The following is a 20566-nucleotide window of genomic DNA, read 5'->3' as shown; positions in this document are numbered from 1 at the left end:
GTCTTTCCTCCTTTATCGAATATTAGTTGACCATAAAGTTCAGGGTCCACTTCTGGGTTCTCTATTCTGTTCCACTGATCTATGTGTCTTTTTTTGTGCCAGTACCACACTGTCTTGATGACCACAGCTTTGTAGTACAACCTGAAATCTGGCATTGTGATGCCCCCAGATATGGTTTTCTCTTTTAAAATTCCCCTGGCTGTTCGGGGTCTTTTCTGATTCCACACAAATCTTAAAATAATTTATTCTAACTCTCTGAAGAAAGTCCATGGTATTTTGATAGGGATTGCATTAAACGTGTATATTGCCCTGGGTAACATTGACATTTTCACAATATAAATTCTGCCAATCCATGAGCATGGAATATTTTCCCATCTCTTTGTGTCTTCCTCAATTTCTTTCAGAAGTGTTCTATAGTTTTGAGGGTATAGATCCTTTACATCTTTGGTGAGGTTTATTCCTAGGTATCTTATGCTTTTGGGTGCAATTGTAAGTGGGATTGACTCCTTAATTTCTCTTTCTTCAGTCTCATTGTTAGTGTATAGAAATGCCACTGATTTCTGGGCATTGATTTTGTATCCTGCCATGCTACCGAATTGCTGTATGAGTTCTAGCAATCTTGGGGTGGAGACTTTTGGGTTTTCTATGTAGAGTATCATGTCATCGGCGAAGAGGGAGAGTTTGACTTCTTCTTTGCCAATTTGAATGCCTTTAATGTCTTTGTGTTGTCTGATTGCTGAGGCTAGGACTTCCAGTACTATGTTGAATAGCAGTGGGGAGAGTGGACATCCCTGTCTTGTTCCTGATCTTAGGGGAAAGGCTCCCAGTGCTTCCCCATTGAGAATGATATTTGCTGTGGGCTTTTCATAGATGGCTTTTAAGATGTTGAGGAATGTTCCCTCTATCCCTACACTCTGAAGAGTTTTGATCAGAAATGGATGCTGTATTTTGTCAAATGCTTTCTCTGCATCCAATGAGAGGATTATATGGTTCTTGGTTTTTCTCTTGCTGATATGATGAATCACATTGATTGTTTTACGGGTGTTGAACCAGCCTTGTGTCCCAGGGATAAATCCTACTTGGTCATGGTGAATAATTTTCTTAATGTACTTTTGGATCCTATTGGCCAGTATCTTGTTGAGAATTTTTGCATCCATGTTCATCAGGGATATTGGTCTGTAATTCTCCTTTTTGGTGGGGTCTTTGTCTGGTTTTAGAATTAAGGTGATGCTGGCCTCATAGAATGAATTTGGAAGTACTCCATCTCTATCTTTCCGAACAGCTTTAGGAGAATAGGTATGGTTTCTTCTTTAAACGTTTGATAAAATTCCCCTGGGAAGCCATCTGGCCCTGGACTCTTGTGTCTTGGGAGGTTTTTGATGACTGCTTCAATTTCCTCCCTGGTTATTGGCCTGTTCAGGTTTTCTATTTCTTCCTGTTCCAGTTTTGGTAGTTTGTGGCTTTCCAGGAATGCGTCCATTTCTCCTAGATTGCCTAATTTATTGGCGTATAGCTGTTCATAATATGTTTTTAAAATCGTTTGTATTTCCTTGGGTGTTGGTAGTGATCTCTCCTTTCTCATTCATGATTTTATTAATTTGAGTCTTCTCTCTCTTCTTTTTAATAAGGCTGGCTAATGGTTTATCTATCTTATTAATTCTTTCAAAGAACCAACTCCTGGTTCTGTTGATCTGTTCCACAGTTCTTCTGGTCTCGATTTCGTTGAGTTCTGCTTGAATCTTTATTAACTCCCTTCTTCTCTTGGGTGTAGGATCTATTTGCTGTTTTTTCTCTAGCTCCTTTATGTGTAAGGTTAGCTTTTGTATTTGAGTTCTTTCCAGTTTTTGAATGGATGCTTGTATTGCGATGTATTTCCCCCTTAGGACTGCTTTTGCTGCATCCCAAAGATTTTGAACGGTTGTATCTTCATTCTCATTAGTTTCCATGAATCTTTTTAATTCTTCCTTAATTTCCTGGTTGACCCTTTCATCTTTTAGCAGGATGGTCCTTAACATCCACGTGTTTGAGGTCCTTCCAAACTTCTTGTTGTGATTTAGTTCTAATTTCAAGGCATTATGGTCTGAGAATATGCAGGGGACAATCCCAATCTTTGGTATCGGTTCAGACCCGATTTGTGACCCAATATGTGGTCTCTTCTGGAGAAAGTTCCATGTGCGCTTGAGAAGAATGTGTATTCAGTTGAGTTTGGATGTAAAGTTCTGTAGATATCTGTGAAATCCATCTGGTCCAGTGTATCATTTAAAGCTCTCGTTTCTTTGGAGATGTTGTGCTTAGAAGACCTATCGAGTATAGAAAGAGCTAGATTGAAGTCACCAAGTATAAGTGTATTATTATCTAAGTATTTCTTCACTTTGGTTAATAATTGATTTATATATTTGGCAGCTCCCACATTCGGGGCATATATATTGAGGATTGTTAAGTCCTCTTGTTGAATAGATCCTTTAAGTATGATATAGTGTCCCTCTTCATCTCTCACTACAGTCTTTGGGGTAAATTTTAGTTTATCTGATATAAGGATGGCTACCCCTGCTTTCTTTTGAGGACCATTCGAATGGTAAATGGTTCTCCAACCTTTTATTTTCAGGCTGTAGGTGTCCTTCTGTCTAAAATGAGTCTCTTGTAGACAGCAAATAGATGGCTCCTGCTTTTTTATCCAGTCTGAAACCCTGTGCCTTTTGATGGGGTCATTAAGCCCGTTCACTTCAGAGTTACTATTGAGAGATATGAGTTTAGTGTCCTCATGATATCTATTCAGTCCTTGTTTTTGTGGAATGTTCCACTGAACTTCTTCTTAAAGGGGAATTTTAAGAGTCCCCCTTAAAATTTCTTGCAGAGCTGGTTTGGAGGTCACATATTCTTTTAGTTGCTGCCTGTCTTGGAAGCTCTTTATCTCTCCTTCCATTTTGAATGAGAGCCTTGCTGCATAAAGTATTCTTGGTTGCATGTTCTTCTCATTTAGGACCCTGAATATATCCTGCCAGCCCTTTCTGGCCTGCCAGGTCTCTGTGGAGAGGTCTGCTGTTACCTTAATACTCCTCCCCACAAAAGTCAGGGATTTCTTGTCTCTTGCTGCTTTAAGGATCTTCTCTTTATCTTTGGAATTTGCAAGCTTCACTATTAAATGTCGAGGTGTTGAACGGTTTTTATTGATTTTAGGGGGGGATATCTCTATTTCCTGGATCTGAATGCCTGTTTCCATTCCCCGATTAGGAAAGTTTTCAGCTAGAATTTGTTCAAATACATATTCTGGCCCTCTGGCCCTTTTGGCACCCTCGGGAACACCAATTAAACGTAGGTTTTTCTTCCTCAGGCTGTCGTTTATTTCCCTTAATCTATCTTCATGGTCTTTTAATTGTTTGTCTCTTTTTTCCTCAGTTTCCCTCTTTGCTATCAACTTGTCTTCTAGGTCACTCACTCGTTCTTCCACCTCGTTAACCCTCGTCGTTAGGACTTCTAGTTTGGATTGCATCTCATTCAATTGATTTTTAATTTCTGCCTGATTAGCTCTAAATTCTGCAGTCATGAAGTCTCTTGAGTCCTTTAGGCTTTTTTCTAGAGCCACCAGTAGCTGTATAATAGTGCTTCTGAATTGGCTTTCTGACATTGAATTGTAATCCAGATTTTGTAACTCTGTGGGAGAGAGGACTGTTTCTGATTCTTTCTTTTGAGGTGAGGTTTTCCTTCTAGTCATTTTGCTCAGTGCAGAGTGGCCAAAAGCAAGTTGTATTGGGAAAAGGAGAAAAAGAGAGCAGAGAAAGAAGGAAAGAAAAGAGAAAAAGAAAAAAATAAAAAAGGAAGAAAAAAAAGGAAGAAAAAGAGAAAGAAAAAGAAAGAAAGGGGAAAAAAACGGTGGGGGAAGGAAACAAATCAAAAAGCAAAACGAAACGAAACGAAACGAAACAAAACAAAACAAAACAAAAAACCACGGGGGAGTATCTTCAGTCTGTGTACTTTAAGTCCCTTGACTTCCCCTGGAACTTGTCCGTCTCCTGGTCTTCTGGGGGAGGGGCCTGCTGTGCTGATTTTCAGGTGTTAGCAGTTGGGGGAGCTGCTGTGCCCCTGCCTGGTGCAGGGCTCAGTGGGGGTTGTTCACCCCGTGAGGCCGCAGGAGGAACAGCCCCAGTGGCGGGGCAGCTCTGGAGCCCTGGATTCAGCCCCCGCAGTAGCTCCGGAGGTCTCCGTCTGCAGGGCCTGGAGGCTCCGGGGCGGGGCCGCTGATCTGCTCAGCTGGGGCAGGAGCGTCCTCGCTGTCCTGGGCCCTCCCGGCCTCTGCCTGTCCCGGGGGAGGCCGGATCCTGGGCTGTGTCCCGGCGCCCTGTGCTCCGGGGCCTGCGCTGTTGGATTCGCGCTCCCGGGCCGCGCAACCCCCTCCGCGGAGCCGCCGCCCGAGCCCCTCCGAGCTGCTCCGGGTCCCGCCGTGCGCGCTGCAGCCCTTAGGGAGCTCGGCGCACTCTCCTGGGCGCGCAGTTGCTCTGTTAGTGTCCCCGGGAGCCCGAGGGCATCCCCGCCCTCCTGGGTCCTGCTCCAACTCCCCGCGAGCCCCTTTCCCCCCCGGAAGGTCGGTGCAGCTCCTGCGTCTCCGGGACGGGGCTCTCCTGTCCTGGGGACCCTCGCCCCGGCCTCAGCCCGGCTCCTCGCGGGGCCCCTCCCCCTTGGAGGCCTTTTGTTTCTTTACTTCTTTTTCCCCGTCTTCCTACCTTGATAGAAGCGCGAACTCTTCTCACTGTAGCATTCCAGCTGGTCTCTCTTTAAATCTCAGGCCCAATTCATAGATTTTCAGGAAAATTTGAAGGTTTTCTAGGTAATTTGGTGGGGACAGGTGATTTGGAGACCCTGCTCTTCCGCCATCTTGCCCCTCCCCTCGCCTTTTTGTTTTCTTGATGGTTTTTGGTTTTGTTTTTGCTGTTCATTTTAGCTTTTGTTAACCTTGCCTGAGGAGACTGGTCCAAAGAAATGTGACTAAGACCAATGTCAAAGAGCTCATTGCCCAAGTTTTCTTCTAGGAATTTTATGGTTCAGGTCTTATATTTAAGCCTTTAATCCATTTAAGCGTATTTTTGCTGGTGATACACTTTTTTAAAATTACTGGATTGTTTTATTTAGAACAATTTTTAGGTTTACAGAATATTGAGCTGAGAGTACAGAGAGTTCCCATTAAGCCACTCACTATGCTCCTGTCTCCCAGTTACTCTTATTATTTGCATCTTGTATGAATGTGGTATATTTGTTATAATTGATTAGCCAATACTGATACAATAACTGAAGTCCTCATAGTTTACATTAGGGTTCATTCTTTGTTTCATAGTTCTGAGTTTTGACAATGTACAGTGACATATATCCATTATTACAGTGTCATACAGAATAGTTTTACTGCCCTAATAATCCTCTCTCTTTCATCTATTTATTTCTCCTTGTTCCTCCTGGTAACCATTGATCTTTTTACTCTTTCTATATTTGCCTTTTCCAGGATGTTCTATGGTTAGAATCATACTTCATGTAGTCTGTTCAGATTGACTTCTTTCACTTAGCAGTATGTATTTATAGTTCCTGCATGTCTTTTTTGTATCTTAATAGCTCACTTGTTTTTATCATTGAATAATATTCCACTGTATAAATGTACCATAGTTGTTTATACATCCAACTTAAAGGACATCTTAGTTGTTTCCAAGTTTTGATGATTATAAATAATCTATTTTTTAGAAGATTTATTTGAGAGAGAGAGAGAGAGAGAGCAGGAGTGGAGGGGAGGAGCAGAGGTGGAGGAAGAAGCAGACTCCTCACTGAGCGGGGAGCTTGATGCAGGGCTTGATCCCAGGACCCTGGGGCATGACCTGAGCCGAAGGCAGACGTTTCACTGACTGAGCCTTCCATGTGCCCCAATCTACTTTTTTATTTTTTTATTTTTTATTTATTTATTTTTTTATTTATTTATGATAGTCACAGAGAGAGAGAGAGGCAGAGACACAGGCAGAGAGAGAAGCAGGCTCCATGCACCGGGAGCCCGATGTGGGATTCGATCCCGGGTCTCCAGGATCGCGCCCTGGGCCAAAGGCAGGCGCCAAACCACTGCGCCACCCAGGGAATCCCCAATCTACTTTTTTAAGTGTGTGTAGAACATATAAATAATTTATTATTATTAAACTCTCTTCATTATACAGATTATTCCATATTTATTAATACTTTCATAGTTAACATAACAAAAATAATTATTCAATTAACATTATATATCTTTATGTATATATTCATGCCTATAGGTGTGTGTATATATATTAAGCAATTGTTAAAACAAAATATATATCTACACGTATCCCTATATGTATATATGTATATGTCTGTATGTGTATGTACCCTTATTGACACGTAATTTTTCTCATGACATACTGCTAGTGGAAAAAAAGTTCTTCAACAAATATTCTTCCCATAAAGGACCATTGAGAGAATCAATGTGTTAGCAGGAATTTTGTTTCTAATTTCATATTGAAGCTATGGAAGGAATAAACTATGAATTAACTCGAAATATATTTAAAATAGCAGATCCTATTATTAACCTAAGAAAAATCAGTTGATGTTAAAAAACAAGGACTTTGCAATAGGCTATAATTATAAGGTAAACTGGGTAGGCTCAAAGTTCACATATTAAATCCCAATCCCCAGTAACTCAAAATGTGAGTTACTCATCTCATTGGAGATACAGTCCTCACAGAAATCTTCAAGTTAAATGCTAGAGTGGGCTGGTTTCCTTAGTAGAAGGAAAATTTGAAGACAGAAATGCATAAAGAGAAGATATAAGGCAGAAAACAGCCATCTAAAAGCCACGGAAAGGAGTCTGGGGCAGATCCTTTCCTTGCAGAAGGACTCAATCCTACCAATCCCTTGATTTTGGACTTTTAGCCTCCAGGGTTGTGAGACCACAACTCTTACGTGTTAAAGCTGTCCAGTTTGTGGTTCCTTGTTGCTGCAGCCCTAACTCCTGAACAGAGCCAATACAGAAATTTACCTGGAAGTTTTAAATGATATCTGGTTTAAAAAAAACCCTTTCATCAGTTCTCATACATGAATGGTTTTCAAAAATGAAGCTGCCAAATATTTTGGTAGTTTTGAGTAGTTATTTTACTTTTTATGTATTTTTTGAGATGTATAGGTCAGTATTCAAAAAGAAAATCCAGAAACATGATTAGATAGGACCATCCATGACTAATTACTTGGAAGTACCTACTCAAACTATTTTGAGAAAAAAGCAACACAGCATTCCATAAGTTACAGATTACAAACATAAAGAAAAAAAGTACATAGCCAGGGGCAGCTAAATTCAAAATGTAACATCCTCCTGAGAAAACCAGTTAAAACTATTTTCGCTTTTACAATCTTAGCACATTATGTGTCTTTGAGTATTTCTGCCACCTTCCCTCAGGATATATCTTCTTAATAAACCATAACAGATAACATTAAATGTATACTAGAGATCTTCAGTCAGCTGCTTTACATTTTGAAAGTTAGGTAATGATATTTCAAATGTACATTGAGTTGCACCCTTAATTTAAAAAAAAAAAAAAAACAAATATATATATATATATATCTCCAAGTAGTACTAAACAAGCATTTAACCTTCAAGACAAATACATCAAAACAAAGGAATTACAAGGAAAAAAAGAACCCCATATTCAAGATAACTTAAATTAGAAAGTAAGGCTGAAATCACTTAACGATATAACATGCCATTTCCTGACGTTTTGGCAGTAGAATCATAACATATTTTTGTAAAATGCATCCTTAATCTCATTTCAATGTGAAGATTTCAACTCAACTTCTATTTATTAAGCAAGTTCAATACTAGATTTCATACCTCCATGGCCACACGTTACCTTGTCTAGAATTAAAAATAAATAAGGTGTTGGGGCTCCTGGCTCAGTGGTTGAGCACCTGCCTTTGGCCAAGTTGTGATCCCAGGGTCCTGGAATCGAGTTCCAAATCAGGCTCCCCGCAGGGAGTCTGCTTCTCCCTTCGCCTATGTCTCTACCTCTCTCTCTGTGTCTCTCACGAATAAATAAATACAATCTTAAAAAAAAAAGAAATAAGGAAGATGTAGAAGAAACTACAAGGCATTCACATAAAATTACTTAGAAATAAGTGAGATACTGTCATATATGCATAATTGCTATGCAGAACACAGGACTTGTTACTGAGTGCCCTAGGTGCCATGGAGAATGACTTGCAGTGTGTGGATCAGAAAATAAGTCTCTGAGGAGGTGACTCTATGGTAGGGACCTGGGGTTCTGTGACAGTTTGGGACAAGAGTCTGCAGGCTGAGGAACCTCATATACAAAGGCCCTGAGGTAGGCTTGTTGTATTAAAGAGTGAAAAGAACAGAGTGTCCTGTAGAGTGGTGAATGAATAAATGGTAACAAACCAAGCACAGAGCAAAAAAGGACCCTAGATCAGGAAGGATCTAGAAAGTGTTGGCCAAGAGCCTGGATTAGCACATTAGGATGCCATTGGGGGACTTAAATATAGCAATGGTATTTCCTGATTTATGTTTCTAAAATCCCGTCTTGGCTGCTCTGAGAAGAATGGATTGCAAGAGGGAAAAATGTAATGATAGAGATCAGCTGGAAAGCTGAATATTCAGTGCTGTTCTCTCCGTGGTTAGCACATACTAGGTGCTCAGCATTTTGTTAAATGAAGAAATGAATGAATTCCTGGGTTGCAATGGATAAGCGTAAAAAGTCTGTGGAACTGTATGTTTAAAAATTGACAGTGTTTAAAGGCACATTAATCTTATATCTCTCTTTGGGTTGCATGAGTAATGAACATTTCTGGAGATGTGGAATTGTGATTTGAGCACTGCCGGTTAACATTCATACTGGTAAAACTTACAAAAGAAAACAGAAAAAAGAGGAAGAAGATGACCCAAATACACCATTAACTTACAAGGCCAATGAATCAGAGATAGCAGCATGTGAATTTTTAATTGACTGTTGCACTTCTCCGAAATTATACATCTGCTATGTATGTGTCCCTGAGGATAATACAACTTTTCTGTTAATGATGATTAAAATAGAAAACATATTTTACCTCATTAAAATTCATTTAGCAAATAATCATTTAGTCCCCAATTTTTCCAGGGACTGTGAAAAGATGAATAAAGCCCATTCCTTGCAGTGTCTAGCTGAGGGCAGTGCCACTGTCAGGCCCAGGCATGAGGGGCTCCCACCTATACCTTTCAGTTTAGAGGGAGGGAAACCTTGCCATCCCCACCCTTCTGTTCTGATTCAGGCAGATCTGGTCCAGGCCCACCCACCTTTCACCAGCTGTGCCCCAGCAGATCTTGGGGGCTCTGAGGTTCACAGGCTGTTGGGCCGGAGCAAGGCAAGGGGTGAGAGACCTCAGTCCTTTTAGCTTTAGCCTAGGAGGGACAAGAGTGATGCTGGCTGAGTGGGCTGCAGAGCCCTGGGATAAAACGCATGCTGGACTTTGGAGATAATTTAGAACTTTGAATATTTCAGACATAAGTATGTGGGCCTTTCTTTGCAGCCACAAGTGTTAAGTGAGTCCACTGAGCTGATGGTAAAAAGAACCATAATAAAGTAGGATAGGTAAAACCACATAATGGAAACCATGTAGGGCACGGAATTAGTGGAAACTGATAATGGTGAATCATGGCTCCCTCTTCTGATAGTTCTGTTCAACTTTTTGAATACTCATTGTCTGAATCTCAACGGCTCTAACACTAGGGTGGCAGAAACAGTGTCTACTCCACACAGCGTGGTCCTGGTGATTGATGCTGTTACAAAGCTGATGCCATCAATCCAGACATAGCACTCAAGGAAAGCTAGTGCTACCTCCCTGAATTTTGGTGCTGTGGAAAATGGCAGGGAGCGATAGTCATTCTTCCCTGGGGCTCACAGTCATAGAAGGCTTCAAAGAAAGGAGGACATTTACATTGGTCTTAAAATTAAAGCATCAGAAAAGAAATAAAAAGCAAAAGTGTGAAGTACGCAAGGTGCATGTGACTGAACTTGTTGATTGGGGATAGCAGCTGAAGTTAAAGGGTAGAATGACTGGTCTGTGAAATGATATTTTATTATATGCAACAAAGTAAGAGGTTTATCTTGGGGGTAACTGGATATTACTGATGTTTAATTTTCTTTTAGATGAGAGCAATGACCTGATTGGAAAAGAAATGTTTTAGAAAGATAACACCAACTTCAGATTGACTCCTCCAAAAATAATCATTCACAGTCAGTTAATTTCCAAATAGTAAAGCGATCCCAGAACCCAAATGAGAGTTCCGAAGATGTGCCTTCTCAGGGGGTAAATGATGGTTCCAATGGATTGAAAATGGGGATAGAACAATTATTTCCCTGCAAAATCCAGGAGTTATTTGTGGGATGTGCAAGCTGAGTGTGATATTTATAATATCCTCTTGTGCTTACAACTATGTTCACAGTTTATTTCCACATAACTTGTGTTTTAGACCCTACATCTATAAGTTTTATATTTTAGACTATAACAATAAAAATACAATATTAAAAACTCAGAAGAAAAGTTATGTTACTCTGACTGCAGTGGAGATGTAAATAGCAAAACATCTAAAATTGCCAAGAGCAAGTATGTGGCTTGGTTCCTAGAAAATTTCAATTGGATTGGATTTCTGAGACTTTTAAATACTCTAGATTTTAATGCCTACAATTCTGTTGCCTTTCATTGCTCTGGTGGAAGTAGGCTACTTCATGCTTTTCCTTTTCAGATTCCATTTTAAATAGTGAAAGCCATAGCTGCGCGGTAGTGAAGGAAAGTAAGGAAGAGAAGAAACAGAAAAGAAAGAACACTTAGCACGTCACGGTTTAACTTTTACAACCCAGTGGTTTTGAATAATTTATCGTCTGTAAAATAAGGCCCCCTTGTCTGTTTCTAAGCGCCGGATGCCAAACAGCAAATATGAATAACAAAATCCTAGTCATTTTTATCACAACTTTATTGCTCCTCTGTGGTCCTTTTCTGGGCATTTTATTGTTTTTCCACTTTTGTCCAACCTAATAAAAGAGTCTGATACTTTTTTCCTATCTAAACAATTCAGCAGCAACTGTGAGGATAATAAAGATGATTTATAGCCCATTTGGATAATTCCTTGAAGCAGGTTATGAACTGTCTCATAAGTCTCAACCTAATGTGAAATAATATAATTCATAAAATCCTAACGCTGGAGTAGCACAGGGAAAGAGGTCGAGTACAAAGTATCATTTTTATATCCAGGTGGAGTGAGACCTAATTCGTTCTAATCAAAATTATTCTCCATCTTTTGCAAAAGAGAATGAAAGGAAAATATTTTGTGTTGTCAAGGTTTTTAACAAATATTTTACAAAGTTTAGCCAATAAGTGGACTGATAACAGAAAAAAAAAGGAAAATTGATTATCCAGCATGGGAAATATCAATAATTTTTCTGGGAAAACATGGATAAAACAGGATAATCCCTAGCAAACCAATGTTTATTGCCACTCTGATACTCTTTTCCCAAAAATATGACCCTAGTACTTTTTTTCTCTTGTGCCCTTATTCCCTTCTGCATATTCATTTTCCTACCAAATGGCTTTGGTGGAAGGCATCTCATTGCAATTAGAATATCTTCCTAATTTTCATTCAGGTCTGTAAACCCTACACAGTCCATTCTGTTCCTACCACCCTTGCCTTGATTCTTGTCGCTAAGACTGCTCTAGCCATATGGCCTTTTACTGTTCCTTGAATTTGCCAAGCTAATTCTTACCACATTTTTTGTAGCTCTTCTCTCTGAGCTGTATTTCTCTGTCTTTGCATGGCTGTTTCCTTTTCTTCACTCAGGTCTTATCTCAAAGTAGGCATTTCTGACAACCCAGCCAGAAGAGGTCCTCTCACCCTTGGCTTCTCAGGCTCCTTTGGTCCCACTGCCTTAATGATTTTTTTTCTACCACATTGAATACTTATTGAAATTTTCCCATCAATTTACTTATTTTTTTATCTCTTCTCCTTTAAAATGAGCTTCAGGAAGGGAGAGCCATTGCCTGCATGGTTCAATGCTGCATCACAGGCATGCCTAGCCCAGACCTCCATATCATAGCAAGTTGGCAAAGAACTGTTGAATCAATGAGTAAATGGATGGATATATCCAAAGCAAGTATATTGCTTTGCACAGCAGGATCTATAAAAACTTCTACATATATTTGAACTACATAGTTGTTATGGAGAGATGAAGGTCATATTGTAGTAAAGCAAACAATTTAATTTTTAAGCCCTAAAATACTATACAGAGTCAGAAATTAGGAGGAATTTTAGGACAAGTATATTGCACAAGTTAGTATTTTCATTCATTTATATATAATATATATACTGTAAGATATATATGCAATATGTATATGTAGCAATATTTGTTTAAAGTCTACGAAATGCTATGCATATGATAAAGAGAGGGTTAAAAAGCACAGCTTTGGATCTTGTGGAGTGTATTATCTAATGGGGTGGATAGTGACAAAAACATTTACATAGATTAATGTAGAATTTTAACTACATGAAATTATGAGATTACATAATATAGGTAATTGACCTATACCTAAATTATATCTATTTTATGGATAATTGCAATTAATACATTATTAAAGACTTATTTTCCTTTAAAAATATTGAGTGGATACACATTGATGTTTGTAACATGTGTGGAGGATGTTAGCTAGAACAGTCATAAGTATGTACATACTCACTATGCAGGTTCAGAAATAGAACATTATCTTTCAAATTTTCTATATGTGCTTTTCCAGTTCCAATAACCTCTTTTCCCTTGGTGAAAACCTCATCATGAATTTTGTATTTATAACTTCATTGCTTTATTTGTAATTTTACAACCTTAAAGTTTATACTTTTTACTTTATAAATTTGTTAAATATATTTAAAGAGAAACTAGTCTGAGATTTGCTTTTTTTCCCTTATAGTATCATCCTAAGAATCATATATATTTTTTCTTCTAACTAATTCATTCATTCTCTGATGATCATTGTTTCTTTGTGTAAATTTACCCTCAATTTTTTTTTTTTAAATTACTCTTCTTTCAATGAGCATTTGCATTGTTTCCAGTTTGGGACTATTAAGAATAGGCAGTTACAAAAGTTCTTGTATATGTTTACTGGTCACATTTGTAAACATTTCCCTGGAGTGTATACCTAGAGGGGAAGTACAGGGATAGAGTATACATTCATCTCCACATTTATAAAATAATGAGAAATTGTTTACCTATGAGTTTATCATGTTTTATTTTTATTAGTAATATCCAATTTTATCCATTGTTTTAAGAACTTGTGAATGTTTGATGATGACAGATTTTTTTAAAGCCAATCTCTTCTGCTTACAGCACTATAGGATTTGAATTTGCACTTTGGCGACCTCTGCTCTTCTCAAGGATGAAGGTAAAATCTGAGGCATTGAAGCCATTGTCATTTTTTAGTCGCCATTTCATTCAATGCAGCATTTAATATCATTAATTCTTTCTGCCCTTTAAAAATTGTTTAAAATTTTTTAAAAGTAATCTCTATATCCAATATGGGACTCGAATTCACAACCCAGACATCAAAAGTTGCTTGCTCAACCAACTGAGTTGGCCAGGTGCCCCCTTTTTGTCCCTTTCGACACACTTCCTTCACAACATATTATCACCTGACTTCCCTCCTACCTTTTTGGTTATTCCTATTCATATTCACTTGCTACTTCCTTTTCATGTGTTAACCTCTCAGTTCTGTATAATCCTGGCCTCAGTTACGGACTTATTTCCTTTTCTATCTGAGCTTACTCCCTACATGACCATCTAATCTTTGTTTCAAATGTCATATACAACCTAAGAACTCCTAAACTCATACCCCAGCTCTCATTTCCCCTGAACTTCAGGCTTTCATCTCCAATAATAGTCAAATCAATGTCTTCCCATGGTTGTCTGACAGTCATCTTCAATTGAACAAACCCTGAGCTCCAGCTATTACCTAATCCTTTCCATATCTGCTCTCCTCTCGACCATCCACAAGTTATTTTATGATGACCCAGTTCTTTCCAATTCTGAGGGTAAACACCTAGCGTCCACCTTTGACTCCTTTTCCCTAAGAAGCATCATCCATTCTATCAGCAAACTCTGTTAGAGACATCTTAAAAATAGATCCAGAATTCTATCACTTCTCACCAACCCATCTAGCACTTTTTAGTCTTGGCACCATGCTTTCTCTCTTCAGTTGCTGAGACGGTCCCACCTATCTCACTCTGACTTCTGTCCCTGCCTCAGAAGAGTATTCATGATACCACAGTCCCAGGGATTCTGTTCAAATATAAGTAAGTCCTGACGTGTCACTTCTTCATTGTCTCCCTGTCACAAAGTAAAAGACAAATCCATGGTGACTCACTGGACTGCTGGCATTATGCGTGTTCTGTGCCTCAGTATCTGTCTGACCTCGCTTCTTACTCTCCCCTCCACTCGGGCACACTAGCTGCTTTTACTCAATCTCCAGGGACTGTGTATGTGAACTTTCTTCTGACTGTGATGCTCTACTTCAACATCCGCAAGGTAGCTCTATCATTTCCTTCAGATCTTGACTTAAAAGCCACATTCTCAGTGAGACATTTCTCTAGTCTCAATCATCATTTCCTAACAGTCTTCTCCAATTCTCTTTGTTTTTCTCTTTATCTCTCATCACCAGATATTACATATTTTATTCACTTACCTAGTTATTGTCTGTCTCCCATCACTGAAATATAAACTACATGTGAAAACAGGCTTTCTCCATTTTGTTCAGTTGTATATTCTCACTACCCGGACAACGGCCTGGAAGAAAAGACACCTAACTGTTATTTGTTTACTGTATTAATGAAATTAGCTCTTCTTAACTCTGCATTCTTTTTTGTCATGCTGTTTCACTGCTTTAAGTGAGACTCAGATTTCTCAAGAGTTGCATACCCTGGCACACATTCTACTTTCCCACCTCCATTTCCCTCTGCAGTTCACTCCTACTTGGCTTCCATACTCACCATTCACCTAAATGCCTCCTGTCAATGTTACACATGGCCTATAAACAGCCAATCCCTAGTCAAACATTACAGTCAAGACTATTTGTAATTTTATAATACTTCACACAATTTAACACCTCTTCCACTTTCGTTGATTCCTGCGACACTACATTCTCCAGGGTTTTGTAAAAAATTCTGGTTCTCTCTTCTTGTCTCCTTTCCAAGTTCACTCTTTATCTGATGTCTCAATTTCAAGTTTCTCAAGCCCCTATCTTTCATGATTTTCTTTGTATTCCCCCTGCGTGTGATTTACCATCCACTTCAACAGCACTAAAGTCCATCCATATGATTAAGTACACTTACATCTGCAGGTCATAAACTCCATGAAAATGAAAGAATGAAATGTACTTTGGCTTTCCTGGCTTTAAGAGCACCATAATTGTTTCTGTCTCCTCATGGTAGTTACTATTATTCTATAAGATCACCAGTCATGGGAGGAAATGCAACCTTGGTAAAAGGTACCAAACTTTCTAGGGAAAGAAGTGAAACTATATTATTCTCTCAGTTGTACCTTTTGGTCCTATGGAGAGTAATATGAAATGCTGTAGGGTGAGTTACACTATGAAAAATATCCAATGGAAATATGAATGTGTTTTAAAAGATGTCTCTGTAAGTTTAGGTCCTGGAATGCTATTTGAGACTGGAAGTTGGATGTATTCTCTCTGTATCGTGGATGTTGTTTTAAAAGAGTATGAATTTATTCAAAGATGGTTCTTTACTTTCTTACTTAATACTGTTATGAAGTCTTACAAAAATACTTATTTTTCATTTCATTATTCTGAGAGGCATTTATTTCATTATTTTATTCTCATATAGATTTAACTTATATCCCATTTGTTACCATTCCTCAGAGAAATGTATCATGTCTCTTTTTATTAAACTCTTTATTTTACCAAGATGTGATGCAGTTTACAAAACTAATGTACTTAGAATTTTGGAAAATTAAGAAAAGGAAGGAGGATTCTGAAAATCTCTACAGAGATTCATAAATAACTGCTTTTCTCTTAGGTAATTTTGATGGGGCTGTCTTTTCACTTTACTGGTTGCTTTTTTTTTTTTTTTCCTGTTAGGCCACAAAAAATGAAAAAAAGAAAAAAAAGAAAAAACTCAGTATGTATATGATTAAACATGAAACCAATATGACATCATTATTAAGTCTAAATTTAATTTTCCAGGCAGCTGGGTGGCTCAGCGGTTTAGCACCACCTTCATTCCAGGGCGTGATCTTGGAGACCCGGGATTGGGTCCTACATCAGGCTCCCTGCATGGAACCTGCTTCTCTCTCTGCCTGTGTCTCTGCCTCTCTCTCTCTCTCTTTCTCTCTATGTCTCTCATGAATAAATAAATAAAATCTTAAAAAAATAAATTTAATTTTCTTAAATAGGTACATGAGATTTCTAGAAATCCCTTCATCCTTGCTGCATATGTTGATGGAAGTAGGGCATTATCTAAGCAAAAGTTCAAGCATTTCTCTGTTCCAAAAATAAATACATGGCTTGTATATATTTTTTTTGGTAGGTAAATGTGTTTTGTGTAACATACAAGTGATATTGTGACATTATGCTAATGTCAGCACATCTAGCTTAGACTACAATACTTTTGGAAACCTAATTCCAAGAAAAAGTGGGCCAGTGGAATAGGTCTAAACAGAAATATTGCTTTATCATGATTATTGATAACCTGTCCATAGTGTGTTGCCATGACTTACAGAGTCTCAGCTATAAGGGATATGGGTGAATGGGGCAAAGGGAAAGAGAGATCCAGGCAAGAAAAGGCATGAAGAATTTGGTCTTGCAGTAGGACTTACCTTTTTGATACAGTCACTCATTAGAATATAGTGTTCAATGGCTCACAGGGGATTAATTGATCTAAACCAATAAGGTGTGATTTTGTGGGAAGATTCTGCTATCTAACAAATGGAGATGAGGAAATCCTTCATTTGCCCTCATTCTTAGAGACATAGGAAAATCTCCAGGGACCTCACCCAAAGACAAATAAAGTAAGAAACCAACTATGAACCCAAACTTGATTTGGTAGTGGTCAGCAATAAGAAAGCTAGAGAGCAAAGATAGTCTGATCACAAATGCTGATTGCAGTGCTCCAACACAAACACTGAGCCTTGGCCAAGAGACTGAAGTGGGAACTAACCTTAGAGTCCATATTATGGGAAGGCACTTGAATCAAAGAATAAAGTGCTGCTAGTATCCTTCTTCAAATAATTTGACTTGCAGTACCCTGACTTCTAGCACAAATGAGCATAAAACTTTTCTTGAAGAGGACATTTCCAATATAGCTCCTCACTACTCACCCAGATTGAGAACAAGCAAACATGAATTCACAACTATCACTGAGAATTTGGGAGGCAAGTCACCAAGAGTGTTCACACAAACTTTCACAACAGACCAGGCCCCCAAGGGAATTTTGAGGATAAGAGAACAAACAACTGCTATGTAGAATAATTGCATAAAAGCATATGAGGTAGCAGCTAGATTAGCAAGAAAGAACAGACATATATAAAAAGAATAATAAAAAATAATAATAAAAAATAAAATAATAATAAAAAATTCCAGAAATGAAGACTGTAATTGTCAAAACTTAAAAAAAGCCTCTGGAAAAAAAAAAAAAAAAAAGCCTCTGTATATAGGTTAAATAGAACAGGAGACACAGCTGAACAGAGAATTATTGAACAGAAAGATTTATCTGCAGAAATTAAGCAGAATTCAGTAGGAGTGGAAGTGAAAAGGAAGTGGAAACTGCCAATAGACATTGGAAATAAGGCATCTAAAATCCACCTTATTAGAGTTTCAAAAGAAAGAGGCAATATTTAAGGGAAAGTGGTTGGGGATTTTCGAAAACCACTCAAATTTCTCTTAATCATAATTATTTGAAATAATTTTATTTCAAGTCGGAAACATAAATCTATTGAGTGAAACACATCAAAAAGGAAATTTAAAGGGTTATTCATCAACCTAAGTATGGCAATATTCTTTTATTGCAAATAATTATTTATTTAAAGTATGAAGGTTAATACATGAGTTACTTAAAAATTAAGTGATAATTGTCTTTCTCTGATTGACTTATTTCCCTTAGCATAATATGCTCTAGTTCCATCCAAGATCTCACTCATGGGGAAGAGAGGAAAAGATAAAACAAGATAAAATCAGAGAGGGAGACAAACCATAAAAGATTTCTAATCATAGGAAATAAACTGAGGGTCACTGGAGGGTAGGGTACTGGGGGTGTGGGGGGGATGGGGTAACTGGGTGATGGGCATTAAGGAGGTTATGCGATGTGATGAGCACTGAGTGTTATGTAAGACTGAGGTATTACTGACTTCTACCTCTGAAATCAATAATACATTATATGTTAATTAATCAAATTTGAATAAATTAAAAAAAAAAGAATAGAAGTACATATATACATATATAACACTGCTTTGTAATTCAATGTTGTTATGTACCTCTGGAAAAAAAATAAGTGATGATTGGTGAGGAAGGTTTGGGTGACTGTTTTATATATATATTTTTTTTATTTTTTATTTATTTATTTGAGAGGAAGGGTGCACATGAGTGGATGGAGTGGTAAGGGGAAAGGGAGAAGCAGAGAATATTAATCAGACTCCACTCCCAGTGTGGAGCCTGATGCACGGTTGCACCCCATGACCTGGAGACCATGACCAGAATCAAACCAAGAGTTGGACACAACCAACTGAGCCACCCAGGCACCCCTACAATGAATGTTTTAAATGATATTTTCATATTAATCTTAAATTATTCTGTATGATTTATTATTTAACATTCCACTTTTATTATTATAAAGAAAAGGTATATATCAGAGTAAAATTGTTGGAATAGATTATTTTGTCCATGAGACAGCAGTCATCTTACTCGTTAAAAAATGCTATGTTTTATAATCTCTCTATGCTACTGTACCTTTTTCTTCCACAAAAATATCCACATTAGATTCAATGTTAGTTACCAAAATGTTTGATGCTGTCAGCAACACTGGTATTTGTGAGCAAAATTGGAAGCTTTGCTACATTCTGATATATCTTAAAGCTACTCTCCATTCCAATTCATTTACATCTGGTTCATTCTTTGTTTCCAACAAAATAAATCAGAATAATGTAAGCTCAGAATAATTTAGCCATGTGCTTTCTCAAAACAAAGATACTTTAGACTAAGTAATTTGATTTAAATCCTGCTGAAGACTTTGATGATCACATAGAGTTTTTAATAATACTTTGACTTCTATAAGGTGACAATTATTATTGCTGACGTGGCCAGTGTGTCATTCGTTTAATGAAATGTTATCAAAATTATGCACCATTCTGTAGGTGTAGTTGGGATAATGATGGTGGAAATAAGCCTGACCATAAAGATATATAGAGAGCAAATACATTCATAAGAAAAATCTGTGTCCAAATTTGAATTAATCTAAGACATTCAAAAATGTGTACTAACTGAATAAATGAACAAAAAGTAATTAATATGTTGCTTAGAGAAAATTCTGGTGACTAGTGTTCTCCTTTGGAGATCTGTGAGGTAAGTGCATCATTGCAGCTATATGTTTCAGAGTAAATCAGCAGAATAGCTAATGTTTACTATGTGCCAGGAAATATTGTAAGCATGTTAGATGTATTAACTCATTTGAATATTAAACAAGGTTGTGGAGAAAGTATTATACTATCTGCATTTTAAAGAGGTGAAAACTTAGGTACAGAAAAAAGAAAACATTGGCTTCCAATAGTAATTTCATTTGTATTTCTAACAACTCACAAGATGACTTGATGTTCAGCACATAGTTTTGTTCTCCATGTTTACCAGTTTTTTTTATGACTCCAGGAAAGATACTTATGTGCACTAATTACAAATTTTCTCATCATTACTCCCTCACCTTTTATGAGTTTTTTTTTTTTTTTTTTTTAATGAGGGAGAAAATTGCACGAGATAATTCTGGTAATGTCCTTAGCTCAATGTCTTCGAACAAAAAGTAAATGTCCTATTATATGTCTGTGATGATGATGAAGGTGATGATGATAATTTTTGTAAAAACAAGAATAACATAGAAGTGTTTTGTAAGCTCTGAGCCATGTTCTAAAAGCTTAAAGTTCCAGGTAGATTCTCTACAAATGAACTCCTGGAATACAGCCTTTCTATTAGCAGTAAAGTCATTTTTTTATTCCTTTGAAATATAGAACTTGTGCTAATGTGTGGAGGATAGATGACAAAAGGATGCATAACCAGCTGCTGTACTGCAGGTAAAATGAAATTACTTTAGACAAGGTGGGCGAAAAGAGACCCAGAAGGCTGTAAGGCAAGACACAATGTCAGCTTCCATAAGAACCCATGTGGAATGGATGTAGAGAAGCTGGGGTGGAATAGCAGCAGAAAGAACAACACAGCGCATAGCCCATAGTCATCAGAGAGCTTCGTGGTTCACTGGGGGTGAATCTTGGAAAGGATAAAGAAAGGAGAC

At 37.8% G+C, this 20566-nt stretch overlaps 1 long non-coding RNA gene across 6 annotated transcripts in view; it reads right to left on the bottom strand.

Annotated features, from left to right (window-relative positions):
* The window catches only part of LOC140604740 (uncharacterized), a 357291-nt gene that overhangs the window by 52109 nt on the left and 284616 nt on the right, over positions 1 to 20566 (bottom strand). For all 6 annotated transcript variants that reach the window (XR_012007550.1, XR_012007552.1, XR_012007545.1 and 3 more), the window contains one exon: positions 14746 to 14846. This is a non-coding gene — a long non-coding RNA (uncharacterized lncRNA). The remainder of the gene's footprint in view (positions 1 to 14745; positions 14847 to 20566) is intronic.

This window comes from Canis lupus, chromosome 15 (assembly GCF_048164855.1).
Source record: "Canis lupus baileyi chromosome 15, mCanLup2.hap1, whole genome shotgun sequence".
Taxonomy (NCBI): domain Eukaryota; kingdom Metazoa; phylum Chordata; class Mammalia; order Carnivora; family Canidae; genus Canis; species Canis lupus.
The sequence above is the reverse complement of the archived record's forward strand: the minus strand, read 5'-3'. Positions and strand labels throughout refer to the sequence as shown.